The sequence below is a fragment of the Cyanistes caeruleus genome, chromosome Z, assembly GCF_971803275.1.
Source record: "Cyanistes caeruleus chromosome Z, bCyaCae1.hap1.1, whole genome shotgun sequence".
Classification (NCBI taxonomy): domain Eukaryota; kingdom Metazoa; phylum Chordata; class Aves; order Passeriformes; family Paridae; genus Cyanistes; species Cyanistes caeruleus.
In genome coordinates this window covers 40,865,150-40,885,719 of record NC_141732.1, presented here as the reverse complement: position 1 = coordinate 40,885,719, position 20,570 = coordinate 40,865,150, and the positions used below count along the sequence as shown (strand labels likewise).

Below are 20,570 nucleotides of genomic sequence, written 5' to 3'. Positions count from 1 at the left end.
GGGTTAGTATTTACAGCTATTAGAACTAAATTGTTTGAACCATCCACAGTAGAAACTCTTTGATAGACTGTTGGATATCCTGGAAGGTAATGTGTGACAATACAAAAGTTTGCTAAGGATGTCTAAATTTAAAAAATCAGCAGTTGTCTAATGCATTATCTTACAATATTAGTCTTTCAAAGACATCTATCATCAGAAAATTAATGAGCTGAAAGAGTAATACTGGAAACTAAGATACTGGAGCCATGGAGAGATCTTTGTTTCCTGAATATTAGCAAGTAAACTGGTGGAAAAAAAGACAAACCGACAGATTGAAGTTGTTTGTAGCAAACTACAACTAAGCTGTAATGTTCAACACTCCATAATATTCAGCAGCTTTGCTTTGGACTACATTATTTAGTTTCAACATGTTCCCACCACACATGTGTTTCAGAGCTATTGAGGCATCACTCACTGGTTTAGACTATTACTGCTGCATTTTAAGATGGAATTAATTTAGTAAGTATTTAAATTTCCTCAAAAAGTAATATATTTTACAAGCACCAAAATCACTTTGTGAGCAATATACAGTGAGGGGTACAGTAACAGAAACCAGGGTACTACTGCAGGCTAAATCAGGAAAACCAGCTTATACAGTGTAAGAACTTTATTTTCATTTGACAATTAAGGGGAAAATTTATCTGAGGGAGTAGATTAGAATAAATGCAATGCATATATACTGTTATTTAAAAGTCCTGATTTAAGATGCTGGTCTAAGATGCCGATGAAGTGAAGTGAACTTCCTAGAGGTAGATATATGTAGTGTTACTAGCAATTGCAGGTGATGGTCTCTACAGGGAGTAAGCACAGGCAAATTAACCTGAAAGCCATGCTGATGACTCTAGCATGTTGTTTGGTAGTCCTGAAAGGAAGCTTGAGAATTCTCCATTTAGGTTTCACTTTCACATGGCACACTAGTGTAAGTCAAAGAAAAATAAAAATAGGAAGTCACTTGAGACACCACACCTGTATTACGCACCACTGGAGCATTTCTGGGGAGTTTTGATAAATGATAATTAAGCTGCAGGCATGAAGTCAGTTGTGTATGACAAGGATAAGTGAATAGAGAGTATGAAAGAAGAAAAAGCAAAGTCATCCCTGTTCTTACAAACCAGTGTAATTGCGCATCCTCAAAATACTCTTTTTCAGAGACCCATATGAGTATAAATCCCCCTGTCTACCCTTTATTGCTCACATACAGGTTTTTTTCCTGGTTTTCTTGTACCATTTTTCCATGTCTTCAGCATGTCTTCAGGCTCTCTCTATCAAAACCTAATGTTACCTAATCTCATTCTGCAACTTCCAAGACATGACTTTTTCTATTTTCACATTAAAATGTAAGATTGCCTTGGCCCTGATTTGTCTGTCAGTGTCTCAGGAAAGCCAAGACTCTTATGCCCAGCCAGTCTGTTAGCACCCTATTAGGGGCACCCTTCTCTGAACAGTTTCTCTGAATTGGAGGGCAGTTGGACTGACTTGTTCAGGGACACGCTGACAGCATAAGGGAGACCCTCAGTGGGTCTTCCCACTTTATTCTAGACTGTTACCTGCTCACACCAGCTGCGAGTGCCCATGAAGGGCTCACACCAAAAATTTACACCCTTTATTAATGGAGAATTGTGACAGGTTAAGATTTGAGGATTTCCAGAGACAGTACCTAATTGCAAAAACTAATTCAAAGCAACATACAGACAATGTTTGACCCCCCCAGTGAAAGCACTCAGCACACACAGAGTGTGGTTTTTACCCAATATGGCTCTTTCCCTATGGGAAGGAAGAAAGGCTGTCGACTGATTCCAGTAGTTATGACGAAGCCTTGCCTAACTTTTCCCCCATGCTCAACCTAACTTTTACTATTTCAGGTGGAGCTTGAGTTACTCTAGTCACACATACCTTTGTTACTGATTGGTCAATAAAATGTAGAGCACATGCCCAGGGAAGGGTGGTCATACCTCGGAGGTGGGTAACTTTGGGTTGGAGGCATGCATTAATGTTACAATTAAGCTATAATGGACTTCTCTTAACATGTGAATAAAACCTCTTCTTATTCTCAAATTTTAGCCCCATCCATCTTTGCTCATCTATGCAATGAAGTTGGTTTTAACAACTGTTCTATTTATATGTTAACTTTTTTGAACATCACACTGACTAATACTCAAGGACAAGCTGGCATCCATTTTTATTAACAAAACTGATGAAGACAAAACTGAAAATTTACCTGAATTATTAAGCCCAGTCATATTTATGATATGTGATGGAAGTGCAGGAGGACAATGCAATGAATTTCTCTAAAACTTTCAGAAAAAAAAATGAGGTCTTAAATTCAATTAAAAAAAAATTCTTTTCTGCTCTTAAAGGAGAACAAAAATACTATGTATAATAATTTTTGTTTAAAAAGTTTAAATCTAACTTTCACATAAATCTTTTCACTGCAATGGATAGTTAGGTGACTAGAATAATAAAACTGAATAGCACTTGGATTTTCACTTGTCTACAGCACTTTAAAATATATTTTGTGTCTTTTTCCAGTATCTTTTCTTTTTTGTGTCTATTTTGCAATATTTTAGCGTACTTTAAAATATTTGTATACCAAGAAGGAACATTTAATTCAGCTTTCAATTAAATCTAGTCTTCTAAGATTATATGCTACTAAGAATAAATATTTAAGAGAATGGCAAGGAGAAGGCATTATAAAATACAGTTCCAAATCAGGTGTGTCAGTAGAAGACTGATATTCTAAATTTTCAGTATCCTCTCAGAATTATAATAATTGCAATTGTGAAAAAAGTAACCCTTACTTAAAAGATACCATGTTTCCAGGAATGAGTTATCATTGCCAGAGGATATTATTTGCTCTGTATATTATTTTTGAACATACTACTGGTTTCAGGCTGTAATTCTGACAAAAACATTAATGGTATGCTATCATCACTTGCATCAGAAACCTCTTAAGTACAGCCATACTCCTACTAAACTATCAATTTACCAAATTTTCTCAGCTTGGAAGAGTTCTATTTGTAATGAACAAATTTATTTATTAACTCAATATTGTATGCATATCAGGACTTCTGTGCTCTGTCTTATTTTCAATTCTTGTATGAAAGGCAGCTGATAGAATTAGTGCAGCCTGGCTCTCAGTTTTTAATCTAAAAGGACTTTTTGTTTTATAGACAGAAGCTTCCCTTTTATATTTATATTTAATAATATTTTTCCATAATCTTTTTTTATATCCTGTTGATTTTCATTAAATATGCCATTACGATGTGTTTAGCTTTGTTAAAGTGTTTTAAAGTGAGTTATGAAGAACTGATTAGAAACTTGCATCTCTTCACAAAGCAAAATTTTCAAATTAAGGTGAAGCTCTCCCAGGTTTAAGAGGCCATTTCTTAGGTCTCATTAAGTTAATCTGAAATTGCACTATTTCTTGCAAAGAAGTTATGATATCTCATGGATGTAACTCGACTATGTAAAATGTAAATGTAAAATCACTTTCTTGACCATTTAAAATCCTGTTCAATATCAGTCCAGGAATTTTGCAAATATAGGAATATGTATATCTGTATGTCACTGTATACATATATATATATACATATTGATATGTATGTATATATAAATGTGTGTGTGTGCCAAACTAATAATTATATTGAAATATAATTGAATATTTGAATATAATTGAATATTTGAATATAATAATTATCTTGAAAACTCAAACTGTATTCGGCTTCCACTGATTATAACATATAAATACATTCAAATTTGGTTTCCACCCCACACATCAAATGTTGGGGGAGGCATGGATGAGGGAAAATGGATGAGGTGGAAGAGAATACCTGAGAAAAAATAGATTTTTTTTTTTTAAAGTTATCCATTTGAAGAAGGAATGAACATGTATCTTGGTTCACTAGATCTCACCATTAGCAAGAAGTATTCTATCTGTCCTTGCAGAGACGTCTGGAGAGATATTTGCCAAAAAACCTAGTGTGACAGTCCTTCAACATGTGAGATATTGGTACAGGAGTAGATTATAAAAAAATTAGCTCTTAGCCACCTGCAATTACTTTTTTACAAACAAAAAATTCCTCTGAGAATTTTTTTTAAAGGAATTAAACTTACTGTTGCAAATGATCCAAAGAGAGGAAATGAAAAGACCACACAGTTAGTCTGTAACTCTGTCAACCTTCAGAATTTGTCCTCAATTTTTTAAACCACAGAACCAGTTTTTCTGCTAAAATGTGTTGAAAATAGCCACATTATTTATGTGCAAAAAAATATGATCTCAAGATGGAGGAGTTACTTTCTTAAAAGACATTCTTGATAACAATTTGGCCATATGATTGTCTTTTTATTCATAACCATTATTGTTTTCATTCATATTACCATATATAAAAAGCAGCTACAGGGTTTATAAAAAGCTTAGATGAATGAAGTAAAATGTACTTCTCTATTCTTTTGAGTTTAAAAAGGATTTCCTTTGCAAAGCTGATAATGATTTATCATTATCATTATTTATATTAATTATATAATATCATATCATATTTAACATTTATAATTTATCATTATTTATTATCACAATAATGATTTCTACTTATCTCAAACCCTTTTGCCACTATGATTACCCAGATAAAATTTAGTGAACTGACAATTAAAATTATTTCCTCTCTGTCTGTTCACTAACACTCCCTACTACTATTTGTTTCTGTTCGGGTGAATGCATAAAACTCAAGCTTCCCCATACAAACAAAAAGAGGCATGTCCCACCCATTTAACACTGTTTTAATATAGATTAGTTTTGATGGTTGACTTTTTGTTAAATGTTCTGCAATTTAGGATGTTAGCAAACTAATTGGACTTGGCTGAAGCATAAATGGAAAAAGAATTCATCTAAGCAACATGGCTTGAATAAAGTTCTTCTCACAAATACTTATTTTCTTGTCCAATCTACCCTTTCTTAAGAATAGGGCTGTCTTCATAGACAGGAAAGAGGACATCAGTCTTTTGAAAAGAAAAATTATTTGCTGTTCAGTTGGCGGCTGAGATGCTTGCTTTGATTTTTATTCATCAGGGATTTTCAGTTTTGGGGGGTTTTTTTGTACACAATGATCAATGCCAGATTCTGAAATCTCTTTCTATAAATTGTCCAAAATGAACTGAACTTCAATTCTTTTTAATGTTTCTACACTATGATACAAGCCAATTAAGGATAAGCAATTATATCATGTCATGTGTTCAGACAAGCTATGAAATTTATACACCTCTGCTGTTAAGAATGTCAGGTTAATGTCCACTGTGCTTAGGTTAGGCAGTCATAGTTAAAATTAGTCAAAGCTATGCCCTGTACTGTTTAAAATAAAAAGGGTGGAAACCAGAATCTCTTTCACTATATAATTATCATAAGATTATTAACTGGAGCGATATTACAGTTAAGAATTAAGGTAAAAGTCCAGGATTGCTCATGGGTATACTCAGAATTGTACCAGTTAATTCAGAGAAAAAACACTACAGAAAATTCTAGCTTAATATTTTACTAAAGCTACTGAACAGTAAAACTTTTGTTAATACAGATAATTCTTCTGAAATCTTAATTAAATTAAGTTATGGCTCAAGAATTTTCAAGGGGCTACCATAGGAAGCATTTAGCCAGCATTTGTTAAGATTGATGTAGTTTTCCAGTAAGAAAGAACATAAAACTGTTAATATATAAAAGAAACATATTCAGACTCAGCAGAACAGTATAATTGGAAAAAGTTAGAAAAATTAATAAAATGTTGTTAGAGATTATGGTAATAACTAAAAATACTATTAGGTATTAATTAATGTATAATTATTTACAAGGCAAAATCTAGATGTGCATAAACATGTTTGAGTCCCTGACAGTGTATCATATACAAGTAGTCATTAAAGTGATTGAGTACACATTAAAACTGCCATTCCAAGGATGAGAATATAAACTTTCACAAATCCTGAGCAATGCACAGTTGATAAACTATGGAACTAGAAAATAACTTGAACAATTTGGAAGAAAATGTGAAAGTAGCATACAAACAGACACAGAAAATACTACCTTTCAAGATGGATTTTGGCGAGATACTATATTCCAGTGAATCACATTTTATACCACATGGCTCTGAGAGGCTGAAGATCCCTTTAAATCAGATACTTATTAACTGGAAGAGAAGGACAAGTCATGAGTAAAGACTAAGTACTTAAAAGTAAATATATGAATATTGAACTGCTGACCATTTTAAAAATAATAATTGACCAGATCTGCAAAAGGTCCTTGCAGATAGAGAGGACTTGAAAAAGAAGTAATCCCTTTTCATGACAGTAATTTTCATTTTAATATATTTTAATAAATTATGGAGAAATATGCCATGGTTTAGGAATCATACTCCCCAGTTTAGTGCTCCCACTGAAACTCTCCAAACCACACTGCTGTTCATTCACTCTCTCTCACCTTCCCTCTCTTCTCTGAAAGAGAAAGCTGGAGAGGATCATTGGAGGCATGAACTGTAATGACCATGCATTGAGATAAGAGCAGTTTACTAGGAAATGCAATGACGTAAGAAAACTAACAGTAACAGCAACAAAACTAAGGACAGAGGGTCCAAGAAAAGAAACTCAGTTGGTCACTGTGGAAACTGCACCAACAGGCAGTACTGGATGGCTCCCTCTGCCACACTTCCCCCACAGCTGCAACTCCAGACCAATATTACACAAACACACCCTCCAGCTTCAAACAAGCATTACTCCACTGCTCCATCCATCACACTTGTTTGACCAGTAGGAAGCACTTCTTCCTGAAAGAGATTCCATTTCCCTAAGCTCTCCTGGGTACCACAAAAATTAACCCTGTCCTGAGCAGAATCAGGATAAATACCATTAACAATTTCCATAAAACCTCCAAAGAGAAAGAGGCAAGACATACAGCCTAAGTCAAGATTTTTTGCTTAACATTTGATCAGCAAGATTTAAAATTTTGATTTTAGGAGAAATAACAGAAATTTTTCAGGCATTACACAGAGTTCAGTACATATCATCAGAGATGATATGCTGGAAAGGGTCCAGTGAAGGAATGTGAAGATAATGAATGGTCTTGTGCATTGCTCATACAAGGAAAAGTTGAAAGGGAGGCTGTTTAACCTGTGGAAGAAAGGGTTACAGAGGAATCTTATCCACACGTTTAGATATCTGATACAAGAGGGACCCAGACATGTCTCACTGGTACCTTGTGGCAGGAGAAGAGGCAATGGGCAAAGCATGTTCCAGTTAAGCATATAAAAGACCACTCTGCTATGAGGTAAAACCCAAGCATGGCTTTCCAAAAGAATTTGTACAGCCCGTAGCAACATGTTGCTACAGCTGGAGCTGTAATATTAAAGAGAGAGGCTAGACTGGACAATCTTACTGATTGACAGCCATCTGGACATGAGCCAGTGTGCCCTGGTGGCCAAGAAGGCCAATGGTATCCTGGCCTGGATCAGGACTGGTGTGGCCAGCAGGAGCAGGGAGGTCATTCTCCCCCTGTATTCGGCATTGGTGAGGTGCTGTGTCCAGTTCTGGGCCCTCAGTTTAGGAGGGATGTTGAGACACTTGAGCATGTCCAGAGAAGGGCAATGGAGCTGGTGAGGGGTCTGGAGAGCAGGTTCAGTGAGGAGCATCTGAGGCTGTTGGTGGTGTTTAGCTTGAGAAAAGTAGGCTTGGGGTGACCTTTTCATACTGTGTAGCTGCCTGAAAGGAGTGTGTAGCCAGGCAGGCGCTGGCATCTTTCCCACTGATAGGACAAGAGGACACAATTTAAAGCTGTGCCAGGGAAGGTTTAGGTTGGTGTGTTGGTTTTGCACAGCTAGGTTTTTGGTAGCAGGGGGACTGCAGAGGTTGGCTTCTGTAAGAAACTGCTGGAAGCTTCCACTACATCCAACAGAGCCAATCCCTGATGGCTTTGAAGATGGGCATGCCTCTAGCCAAGCCTCGGCTAGTTAGAGATGGTGGTAACACCTCTGTGATAATATATTTAAGAAAATCAAACCAAAGGGTTGCACAGTATTTTGGTCTAGTCAGAGAAGAGGAGGAGGTGAGAACGTGTGAGGGAAAACAACATGGAGACACCAAGACCAGTGGAGAAGGAGGGGTAGGAGGTGCTCCAGATGCTGGAGCCGAGATTCTCCTGCAGGCTGTGGTGAGATCATGGTGCAGCAGCTGTGACCTGCAGCCCCTGGGGATCCATGGGGGATGCAGAAATCCACCCACAGCCCGTGGGGAGGTGTCCATGCCAGAGCAGGTGGATGCCTGGAGGAGGCTGTGGTCCAGTGGGAGACCTGGAGGAGAGAGGGCCCTGCTTCCAGGCTGGAGCAGCCTGTCCTTGGAGGGTGGCACTCTGTGGAAGGGTGACCCACACCCCAGCAGTTTTGGGAGGACTGTGTGCCTGTGGGAGGGAGTCACATTGCAGCAGTTTTGGGAGACTGATGCTCATAAGATTTGGACCCACACTGGAGTCCAAAGTTCACAGAGAGCTGTCTCCTGTGGGAGAAACCCCACGGTCTCACAGGGGAGCAACTTCTACCTCTGGGCAGCAGAAGAAAACCTCGGGTGATGAACTGACCAAATCCCATGCCCTGCCTCCCTGCATGATGGTAAGGAAGGAAGGAGGGGTTGGGGGAAGAAAAAATGTTTTTAAGGGCTTATTTTTTCCTTATCCTCCTCTGATTTTGTTAGTAATAAATTCACTTTGTACTTCTAAGTTGAGCCTGTTTTGCCCTTGGAGTGTTTTGTCCCAGTCTTTATGTCAATGCATGAACCCTTCATTACATTTTTCTCTCTCCTGAGCCCAGCTGCATCAGGGGAGCATGAGTGAGTGACTTTTGTGGGTACCTGGCGTTGGGCCAGTGTCAAACCACAAGAGTTGAATATTAGGAGGAACTTTTCCACAGAAGGGTTGATTGGGCATTGGCATGGGCTGCCCACATAGGTGGTGGAGTCAGCATTGCTGGGGGTGTTTACGAAAAGAGTGGACATGGCAATCTGTGCCATGTAGTAGTTGACGAGGTCGTGTTGGGCTGTAGGTTGGACTTATTTATCTCAATGGTCTTTGACAACCTTGTTGCTTCTGTGATTCTGTGATCGGTAGAGGTTCCTGCCAACATCATCCATTCCCTGAATTTGTATTATTTTCAATAGAACATGTGTGTTTCACGCTGCAGGAATGTCTAGAACTATCTGAACATGCTAACAAAGGCTAGATAACTGTCTGTTATTTTGTTGATATATAAAGAATAATGGAATAATGGATATCTAAAGAATAATGGCTACATCATAAGCCTCTTCAAATACATCGAAAAATATCCTTTAATCAAACTACCTGTGAATACTGCATTGCAAAATCTCAAAAGAAAATATTGAACTATATTGAATTAAATGTATTAAAATTAAAATTTAAAAATTAAAATTAAAACTAAAACATGACAACACCAGCTACTACTGCTTAGCAAGTGTGAGACATGAAAATAAGAATATTTTGTCTGTAGGCAGTAATTTTTGAAATTTCAATCACTGGTGTGCTGAACGATAAATATTTTTAAGAAAGGGCAGGAATTATATTGGTCATGTATCTCCTATAATGACCTATTCTGTCTCACACATTAAAATGTTAAGTTCAATGACCTGGGAAGGTTGCTAACTGTCTACCAGTGCCAGTAATTTCTCCCTACAACATTTTCATTGTGCTAATAATCACAATCACAAGTATATTTGGTTATACAAACAGTATATTAACATAGTTTGATGTCATCCCTTATGCATTGCCAGGGATTTGAAAGCCTCTATCAGATGATGTGCAGAACTCCCAAGGATACCACATCCTTCATCCTTAAACACATGCTCGACTGCGTAACTGCTTTGGGCCTTAAGTCTTCACAATGGCTCCAGTGCAGGTCTGTGAAGAGACCACCATGGATGTATGAGCTGGGATATTTACATTGCATGCTACTTGTCTCATGATAACCCCATTTATGTGAAACTGAAATAATTAACTCTGCATCTGTACACAGCTGTGCAGCTTCTAGCTCTAAGCCCTGTTAATTAGGCTTAAATAGCTGTAGCTTGGTCCCTAACCAGCCTGCAGACAACAAAAATTCTGTGATCCACCAGCCCTGCTTGAAACACAAGAGGTGAAGAAGAGTTTGTTGAGAAGGTCTGCCAGTCAGCAGAAATGGCTTTGACAGTTTTCTGGGAAGCATCCAGTTTTCACTGAGGAATAGAGCCATGTTTAAGAGCAAAAGGGGAAGAAGATCAAAATCCAGCTTAATGACAAAATTGTCATTTCTTCTTGGAGTACCCTATCTAGCTCTTTCCTAGGCTGTAGTTATTGAGGGGAAAAAGCAGTCTAGGAACCATTATGAGAAGCAGTTTGGACAAGATCATGCCAAACTTTCCCCTTTGAGTTCTACACAGTCACTCAACAGAATCCCAGCTTGTATATAAACAATATTTAACCAGGCTATTTAAACTATCCTTATTTATATGTATTTTTTTTAATTAAATGTATGAGTATTTTTAAATACGAAAAAAATCTTCTATTTTTAAAACGTACTTTCAGCTAACACATATATAATTGGTTAAAAACGAATGGTTTATCTAGAATTATGTTTACACTGCTATATTGAAGATACATGCATCAGGATATCTGAAAGGATTATTGGTGGAAGGGAAAAAGTCAGGGTGGAGATATTTACCAAACAGGACAAAAGATGCATCATCCTCATAATGCTGAAAAAAACAACCTGACTACAGAGTAGAGCTGAATTTCTGAAATGTAAAGTGTTTGTCAGATCTTTGAGATACAGGTGTGGAAACGGGGAAGAGGTAGAAACATGGATGACTATTTTACTCTTAATTGTAATGGAGCAACACAGAGACAAACTGAAGAGAATTGTTTAAAAATTCAGTACTTCTTATCCCACATCTACTTTTCTTTTCCTGGTTTTTCACGTGAAAGAATGATCTAGCCTCCGAAAAGATAGAATCACAGAATGACAGAGTAGTTTGTGATCATCAACTCTCTGTCACTAGACCAGGTTTCTCAGGGCCCCATTCAGTCTGGCCTTGAATAGTAGTAAATTCACTTTTCACTTCTAAGTTGAGCCTGTTTTGCCCTTGGAGTGTTTTGTCCCAGTCTTTATCTCAACTCATGAACCCTTCATTACATTTTTCTCTCTCCTGAGCCCCGCTGTATCAGGGAAGGGTGAGTGAGCACTCACACTTGTGGGCGCCTGGCCTTGGGCCAGTGTCAAACCACAAGAGTTGAATATTAGGAGGAAGTTCTTCACAGAAGGGCTGATTTTGAGCATTGGCATCTTTTTCTTTTCTTGTAAAGAATTTATTGAACATTCAACATCAATGCAAGATTTATTCACTATATTTTGTCATTTTCAGACTCACCTTTATTGGCTTTGCCTTTTTCCTCCAAAATATATTTATCCAACACTTTCCTCTTGTAAATAAGTTGAAATCTATCAAACAGTAACAATTCATAGGCTTCATTAAAATAAAAATAAACAAAATCTAGAGAGAAATAGCCTCCAGTTTGGGACAGAAATGTAAGTAATTTGCTTTATTGGTGCTTTATCACATTTAGCTTGAAGAATATATTCTCTCAAGATGGGAGTCCAGTAAAAGAAAATAAAATAATCTTTAATTACAAAAGATCTTCAATTTTCCAAATACAGATATGAGAAGGTAGCTAAAAAATACAGATCCTAACATTCATTTTAATCTTCTCTGTTGCTGAAACTGCAATTGAAATTGCCTTTTATTAAGTTGCCTGTAAATAAAAATGTTCACTTTTTTCCAAAGAGCTGTTTGTATCAGCAATATGAGACTCTATTTTGTATATAGAGCTGTAAAACATTATATATTAAATGATTTAAAATAAGGTAGGCTTTTCAATGCATATTTTGTGGGTTAATCATTTATTTATATGCATACACATTTAATTCATCTTGACAAAAAGCCATTCAATTCCTGTTTAACCAGGACACAGGGAAGTAACCCAGGGATAAATAAAGAAGCATGGATTAGGCCATGCCCATAAATTAAGTCAGCCTAAAAAAACCTGAAGATACAATTGGGGTGAAGATCAATTAAGTTTTCTGGTCTCCCAAATGTAAAATGGACATCAAATAATAAGCTCTGAGGATCAGAGTACATTTCTTCCCAGAGTACCTGCCTGGGCTCCAAACTGTTAGCTACCTCCAAAACAGATTTATCTGCAGATAATCAGATGTCAACTGCATATATTTCTCATTTCTTAAGTCATCTATTATTAGGAGAATATAGTCATCACTCTTTTGATAATACAAATAAGAAAGCTGATAAATAATGCTAAGATAATTTTGGGGTATTTCACTTTAAAGGCATAAACTTCTGTCTAATTTAGTATGCATATTTACAGTTATATATTAAAAACTCCAGAGGATTTTAGCTCCTGCCAGAATAATTGAATGTCAAACATCTGCCAACAATCAAATCTGCTAGAAAACCTTTTAAATAACCTAGGAGTAGAAGAAGGTAAGATAATACTGTAATAGCAATTCTATTCTCAGGAGCAGGAATGGGAATAGAAAGGCAACAACCAATTTTGGTTTGATTAAAATTTTTCAATTTACATATAATGTAAAGGTAATAATTCTGTTTTCATTTATACTTGGTGGCAGCTTTAATAAAATACTCTAAACCAGAATAGCCATCATTCATTAATTACTGAATGCTAGCAGAAATAATACTGTCATAGAATAACTTTACTAAACAAAGATATAAATTATGTGAATCTTCTACAGCTCTTGATAAACTTTTTACATTACTTTTCTTTGCATGTGATTAGCGAGCAGCAAAAAATACCGAATGGTGTTTTGTTAGTTGGTGGTTGTTTTGTCTTTTGTTGAGAGATCTTTATGTTACAAACAGCACCTTGATTCAAAGTACTTAAAGTAATACTTGAGAAAAAATAGTTAAAATACATTTCTGGGAAAAACCCAAAATATATTCAAAGAGTCTACTACTTTGACTGAGAGTTTTCTTTTCAAAGGTATTTCATCATAAGGAGTGCAGTAATCCATGCTTATGGACACCATGTTACCTCTAATCTTTATGGCTTTACTTGTGCCTAGTGACTCAAGGAACAGAGAATGGAAAAAGTTTGTCAGCCAGGGACAAATTGCAGACAGAGACAACTGCTAGGAAAACAGTTCAACTAGCTGTCATAGGTATCAGATGCATTTTCCTTTGCTCACACACACTAATTCTTTGTGAAAAACCATATTCAGCATGGCCAGAAGTCTCTGCTGGTGTTCCCAGCTAGCTGGAGGAGCAATCTATAGAAGTGCATGGTGAGTCAAACATGTTTGTAAAACACAGCCCAGTGGTGGCATCACAAATCACTGCACTCAAGAATGCACAGTAGCAGTCACCTTCAAATGACTTCTGCTCCAAAGGACTAAATCATCAACACAGAATAATTTCATGACAGCACAGAAGCAATGGGCCTACCCCCATAATTAAAACTATGTTCTATTAAGAAAGTGAGCTCTATTTGAGGGACAGACACAATCTAAATTTCACCTTCATTTATTTGCTAATATAACAGTGTAAAAGTTAGAATAAAAAAAAGAAAACAGATAAGGAAATTTCTGATTCTTGGCTTAAATATGAAATAAAACATTTTACATGACAGTGCTAAAAACACAGAAAATCAAAATGTTTTCTTTTTCCTTCTGACTTGAAGATTAGTCTTCACATATTTGATATTACTGGAAGGAATGAAAGCTATGTTTTCTTAGTACAGCATTCAAGTTAATTATGTGTATGTGAACTTTTCTGAAGTTTTATGAAATTTTATTTAAACCATAGAGACATCAGTGAAAAACTCTGTTCATTTTATAGATATATGGCCCATATATTTAATTCACTGAACTATCTTGCTTAAAATGTTATTTACAACCGCAATGCATGTGCTTTCCAGAAATCCTAAAATAAAGAAGTCAGCATCATGGCTCTGTGCTGTAAAAGAACATCTGGAAAGCTACAGTGTTGATGCCCTCATCAAATGAAATTCACTGCAGCACTGAAAAAAAATAAAAAAAAAAATCATGCAACAGTACCAAATCTGGAATCTGATGGCTTCTTCTGTTCTTCTAGTCTTTGTCTCTTGTTTCAAATAACTGTGAATTCATCTTAACCACTCACTCCAATAACAATGATTTGATAAAACCAAAACAGTCAGATCTGAAAACTAGTTTGACTGTTAACCACCCTCTAAAACATCTAGTAGTTTCACAGAGTATGGTCCATGCAGTGGAGATGCAAAAAGCAGAATATGGGCCACAGCATGTATGGTTCATTTAATTAGATTATTGGGGTCTGAGAACAGTTATAGAAATATCATATAAAGGAAACCTTAATTTGTGGTCTGTTTTCTGCCACCACTATATTTTAAGATGCAGAACAATACTGTGTATTGAGTTATATCAATTCCACTTCATATGTATTAAGATTGGATAAACTTGTTTTTCTTGTACTCTTCATTGGTCAGCATGAGAGTTTAGTTTAATTGGTTTGGGACTAAAGTCCACTTTCTCCAGGCATGAACACTGAAAGTTACTGCATACAAATTCCTCTAGTGTTGTCCCAGACTGCCTATCCCATCATTCAGGATATCCTTATTTCTCAGGACCAGAACAGATAGACCAGAGTAAATATTTTTGTAGGTGATGTTAGCATTTACATAGCCAAAAGATCTTTTTCCGAAATGGAACCTTCCTTACGATTTCTGCTAAATTTAATTCATCAAATTTCATACTGAGTCAAAGGTCAGTGTCATGTCTTTCCAACAATAAAACTAAGGGATTAAAGAATATATAAAATTATCAAAAACTTCCCTAGTCAGCAGCAAATCTAGGTCTAATAGTTTGGAAGATATCAACAACTGACTCTGGAGGTGATTAACCAGTTTTGTTCATTTATGATTCTTAGCCTGTAAAGAGAGAATTGATGTTGTAGGCTCATGGTCTGGAACAGCACACACAGGTAATCATGGGCTTAATTCTGCATTTCTCAAGAAGAAAGAATCTAAATATTCACCTTGACATTTCTTGTATTGTTTTTGTGCTGGACTGCTTACAGTTCACTCCCGAACCATCACTTTTACAACTAAAATTGTAATTACAACTGATTGTCAGGATCTTAGTGCACAGAGCAAATTTACATCAGACTCATCCTATGCATTCCATTGCTTATCAAGTAAGTTAATATCTAGAACAGAGTTGACTTCTTGATACCTCACCGTCTTTTGATCTATCTTCTTCCAGCCACTGCATGACAAAGCAGGTGGTTAAAATAGTTCTTGGCTAAATGCCCCATATGTGTTCATAGAATTCTATTCTGATTAATTAATTTCACTTGAGAAGTGAACTTTTAAAAAGTAATCCTATATCATACCACTGCCCCTATGTCTGTAACGTAGTTACTCTTTAGAAGAGTTAACTGAAATTTAGGTATTGTATATGAAGAGAGAAAACAGGCTATATTTTGGGATTCCTGTCACCAGTTTGAACTCTCCCCTTGTTTGAACTTTGATTTTTGAGTTCTCTTTTTATTCTGAATTTATTTTCAGCTTATTTCTCTACAACATGTCTTAGATTGCTTCTTTCTACTCTTACTGTAGCCTTATCCATGTGTTATTTATGGCTTTCATAGTCATTTATCCTCCTGAAGACCTCTGGGTTTTCTTCTAGCTCTTACAGCTGCTTGGTTTCTAGTTGTTAAAAATATATCACATAGAAAATTTTAATTTCCCTCTTGTTCACAAATGAATACAAAATGTAAACCTGACAGGCCATCTTGTTTAAGAAAACACTGCATAGAAAGGACATTAAAAAAACATATCTTGATGTCAGAACTGGAAAAAAGATTACTTCTACTGTACCACATACAGTTCCTTACGGTCAAAAAAATATTAAGGGATACAAAATACTGATATTTGTGCTGTTGCCTTTTACCCCAACCTGGAAATGAAACTCGAGATAATTTTAGTAAGGAGGTAATATAAAAAGGGATCTTTATTTGAAGGCCTTCAGAGGCAGTTATGGAAAGATGCCCATAAATCTCACCCCTCCAGGGCTGAGTACATTTTTATGGGTTTTAGGAAATTATCATAATTGATAAAAAGCACCAGTTAGGAGGACAAGTGGTGATGCAATGCCCCCTGAGGTCAAGCCCCTTCTCTGGAGCCCCCCCTTCAGCACTAGCTGTACTTTGTCCAGGAGAATGTACCTGGAAAAGTTGTTCTCAGCCTTGGTTCCCAGGAAGAACCATGGTAGCACAGAGCTGTGCTCCTGGGGCTTGGAGCTCTGGAATTTGTTTTGTCTTTCTGCTGAAAGAAAAGCCATGGAAAAGTGCTGGGGAAACTAGTCACTAATACAATAGACTACAGAGCTACAAATATATGTGTGAAGAATACAGGAAGCATATAAAAGGAAAAAAGCAAAACCTAAATGGCATCAGTGCAGTGTGTTTTGTGATTCTGAAGTGACAACACTTTACAGACACCCTAGGATATGAAGGGCCCCAGGTGTAGCAATATGCAGAATATATATTTAGATTTGTTACATAAAAACAGCATACTGAGATGGCCTGTGGATTCAAATGCCTCATCTCCCTTAAGGCACTTTCCCCTCTGCTCTTCACTGCTGTCAAATACTGCCTTTTGAGAGGCTGTTATTCTAGAACATACAAAAGAGGACACCTGGACCTTAGAGTGCATTGCTTAAAAAAACATGGAGTAAGAAATGGCAACAATGGTTTTGAAGTGAGAGAAGTAATTATTTGATACATGATATTAATATAAAAAGCTCTTTCAAATCAATTTCTGAATTTATTTCTTAAGTATGCAACACACTATACATGACACACTATGTTATAACTACTAAAAGTCACTCAGCAGGGATTCTCATGTATTAATGGGCCTCCAGTCTGCAGCATAAAGGCACAGAAACTTACTTAGGATATAGCAAAGGAATCTGTTGAGAAATCAATTTGGTTTTGCTGTGTTCCTTTGGAAGTCCAACATGGCACCTTTTTTTCTAAGGTATGTCAAGAAGGACAGATAATTTAAGTTACATTTGTCTTTTGCAGAAAGGAATCCACAGCTAGATATTTGTAGCTGATTAAGCCGCCACAAACCAAATCCTAAATATAGCTTCCAAGTTCTGAAATAGTTTTGTGGAGTATATTCTTTAACTTAGAAATTGAATTAGTTGATTTTCAAGTTAAAAATGTATGTCCTTCATTCAAGATCATCTTGTGGTGGTTGTTTGAACAACACAGCAATAACAACAGTGTTCCTTCCTATTTACAGGACAGGTTGAGTATGCAAGATAAAACAAACATTTAATTTTGTTATTTCCAATTTTTTTTTACAGTTTTTACAATGGTAATATTTTTATATACAATTGTTATATACAAGCACTTCTTGTATAATAAAACTCATAGTTAACACTTTTAATGATTCTAGCATGCAAATTCTGTTTTTTTATATTTCTGTTGCCTTTCCTTGTCCCTAACAAAAAAGACAAGTAAAATGCAAATTAAAAGGAAGACAGCAAAGGTGCTTGCAGTTAGTAGAGACATAAACATTCAAAACATCACACAGAAAGGAAATCTGAATAGTTATCAAATAAGCCTAACTGAACATTTTGTAAGGCAAATTTTTTGTAATTAAATCTAAAGCTATTCAGAAAGGTTTGACTGGTTCTGGAGTTTAGTAAATCTTGCATTATTTAATTTTTTAATAACTATGCAGCAAGTAAATTTTTCTTTATCACTCCTCTCTCACTAAAATGTTGTATGCACTATATGTATAGTATTGTTAAATAATTTTAAAGTCTGAGACATATTATCCTTTTAAATTTAGGCTGACCAATAACATCCTTCATTCCTATCCCAGGGCAAAACAAACAAACAAACAAACAAACAACTTCTGAACTACATAGCATATGCCCTTCATTTTTATACAGTCCCTAAACCCATATTTATCTGTTCTTAAAATCAATAAACACATTGTTATTTTAAGTGAGATTGTATGCTTCTAACAAAAAATAACAATCAACCAAAAAAAAACCCAAACCAAAAAAAAGCAAAGAATAAAAACACAAAACCAAAACCAGAACAACCAAAAAAACCCCAAAACTGAGAAAAAAAAAAAAACCAAGAAAAAGAGATGAAGAATAATTGATTCCTACAACTTCTAGTCCTCAAAAATTACTAAAAAAAAAAAGTCTGTTAAATATTTTTAAAATGTTTAAATTAGTGTTGAGATACATAAGAGTACATAATAAACTTTTATTTTAAAAGGTAACAAAGTCCTGTGACACTATCTTGTGAGCTTTAAATGCATTGTTAGGTGATTATTGAAAACTCAGAATTTGAGTTTCAGTGTAACAAATGGTAGATGAAGGAATGAATATTTTGGAAAAGGTTAGGAAAAGACAAAGAGGGAAGGGAGGTGAAATTTTCTCTGTAAGCCTGCTGATCACTCTGAAGCAAATTTTATGTAACATATATTCAGTTCCATTTGAAGTGCAAAGCGCATAGCAATAAACCCAAGTTTCAGATCTTTATGGATCTAAGCTACACAGGTTTGGAATGGTGTTCATAACAAATTGCACTTATAAAGGTTTCCCTGTAACTAGGCTTAAGTGTTTTAGTTTTCTGACTTCATCAAAAGTAATCATTAAAGTTATTCTCTTGCATAAGTTTTTTTTTTTTTTTTTGAAAAATGCATGTATTATTTGTACATTAATTTAAAATCCTGAAGAAACTGCACAAGACAAGGTACTCATGCCTGGTACTGCCACCTGGTACCCTTACTTTTACTATCACTCTCAGTATTATGTTATTGAAACCAGTTTGATGCAACATCTGATACTAAGTCTTGCCAAAACAAAAAAAAATATAAGAAAGTTGCTGCTGTAGACCATAATAAGAGGTATGACAGACAAGCTATACTTAACCTACACCAAAGTCTGTATTTAATAATAGGAATCAAAGAAAAGTGTGGTTAGGGAGCAGTTTGCTACTTCCACATAATAGAGCAGAGAGATATTCTTTAAACACATAAGGAAAATATTATTTTCAGGAAGTATTTCAGCAGAATATGGATTAATTAAAGGATATGCTTTAACATTTTTGTCAAGAATGACTTCTTTTTCACAAACTTCATTAATTTGCTAAGCGAATAGTAGCTGGAGAAATATGATTTTGAGAATGAAATCCCAATGCCGATTCAAAAATCAGTTGTAGACGTTGATTAAACTGATAGAGACAGAATTAAATTGAATTATAACTCTCACTATTCTAGATAGTGGTTATGTTCAACATCAGTTCACCTATTGTAATAGTTTAGTGTGCTGATCCAAACTTTTTCAAAAAAATTACTCTTTAGATATTACTATGTCGTGAGGCATCCCAAGAAACCATAGCAACCTCTTCCACCCTCACATAGATGCTCCATGCCTGGAAGTGTTCAAGGCCAGGCAGGATGCAGCTCTGAGCAACCTGGTCTAGTGACAGGTGTTGTCCACAGCAGAGGGGTTGGAACTAATTGATCTTTATGGGTCGTTCCAACCCAGGCCACTCTGTGACTTAATGATGAACAGCAGAAATTCTATTAGCCTGGGAGGATGACGGATAACTAAGATTTGAAAAGGTATGGCAGTAGAAAAGAAAGTATATCTTGTATCTGTTTTTAATTTCCAATGTGTTTAGGAAATAGGGGGTTTTTTTTGAGAAGGACGCATGACTTGTTTCAGACTAGAGATGATATTTTGATATATTTTTATATATATATATTTCATATACATTGGTAGGTATATGAAACCATTGGTCAAATATTCTGTAATGGTCAAACAAGTGAAAAGTCAAAACTTTTTTTCAAAAAGCTCTGTAAAGTAAGATAGAAAGCAACACTATACCTTTGTGTTAATTAGTAGGATGATTTTTGAATGTGGGTGCAATTCTGTTGTCTTCCTGTCCTGCCCTGCAAAAAAAACCAGAGCTGGTAAAGTCAAATCAGCTGCTCCAAAACTCATTGAGAGAGATTTAGATGAATAGCTATAATTACTGTTTTGTAATGGAGAGAACTATTTCATCCCAGGAGCTGGTGGGAGATTCTGTTTGTGAGGTGCCCTGGGATGAGACCCCCATTTAAGGAATGTTCTCCCACAGTCCTTTGTTGTTTTATGTACCTCAGTTACATCATCCAAGTCACCTCAGCCCAGTTACGCCATTCCTTGTCCCCACCCCAGAATTATGTCATCCCCGTTCTGCGCCCCAGTTCCAGAATATTCCCTGCAGTGTCTTCCCTATTGGTCCCCACTCCCTGTCACTCCACCCCTGGACCCCGATCGGTTGTTACCCTTTGACCCCGTCTCTGCACCGCCCCTGTGCCTCAACCCATTGTCCCTCAGAGCTGATGCTCCACCCTT

General features: G+C 36.1%; 1 long non-coding RNA gene across 1 annotated transcript; it reads right to left on the bottom strand.

The window, feature by feature from the left end:
- Window positions 1-9,782: 9,782 nt before the first annotated feature.
- LOC111941783 (uncharacterized) lies at window positions 9,783-20,270 on the bottom strand. The gene is made up of 3 exons (XR_002870256.2): window positions 20,207-20,270; window positions 20,058-20,122; window positions 9,783-9,967 (listed from the first exon to the last, which is right to left on the bottom strand). It is a non-coding gene; the product is annotated as an uncharacterized LOC111941783 (long non-coding RNA).
- Window positions 20,271-20,570: the final 300 nt, after the last annotated feature.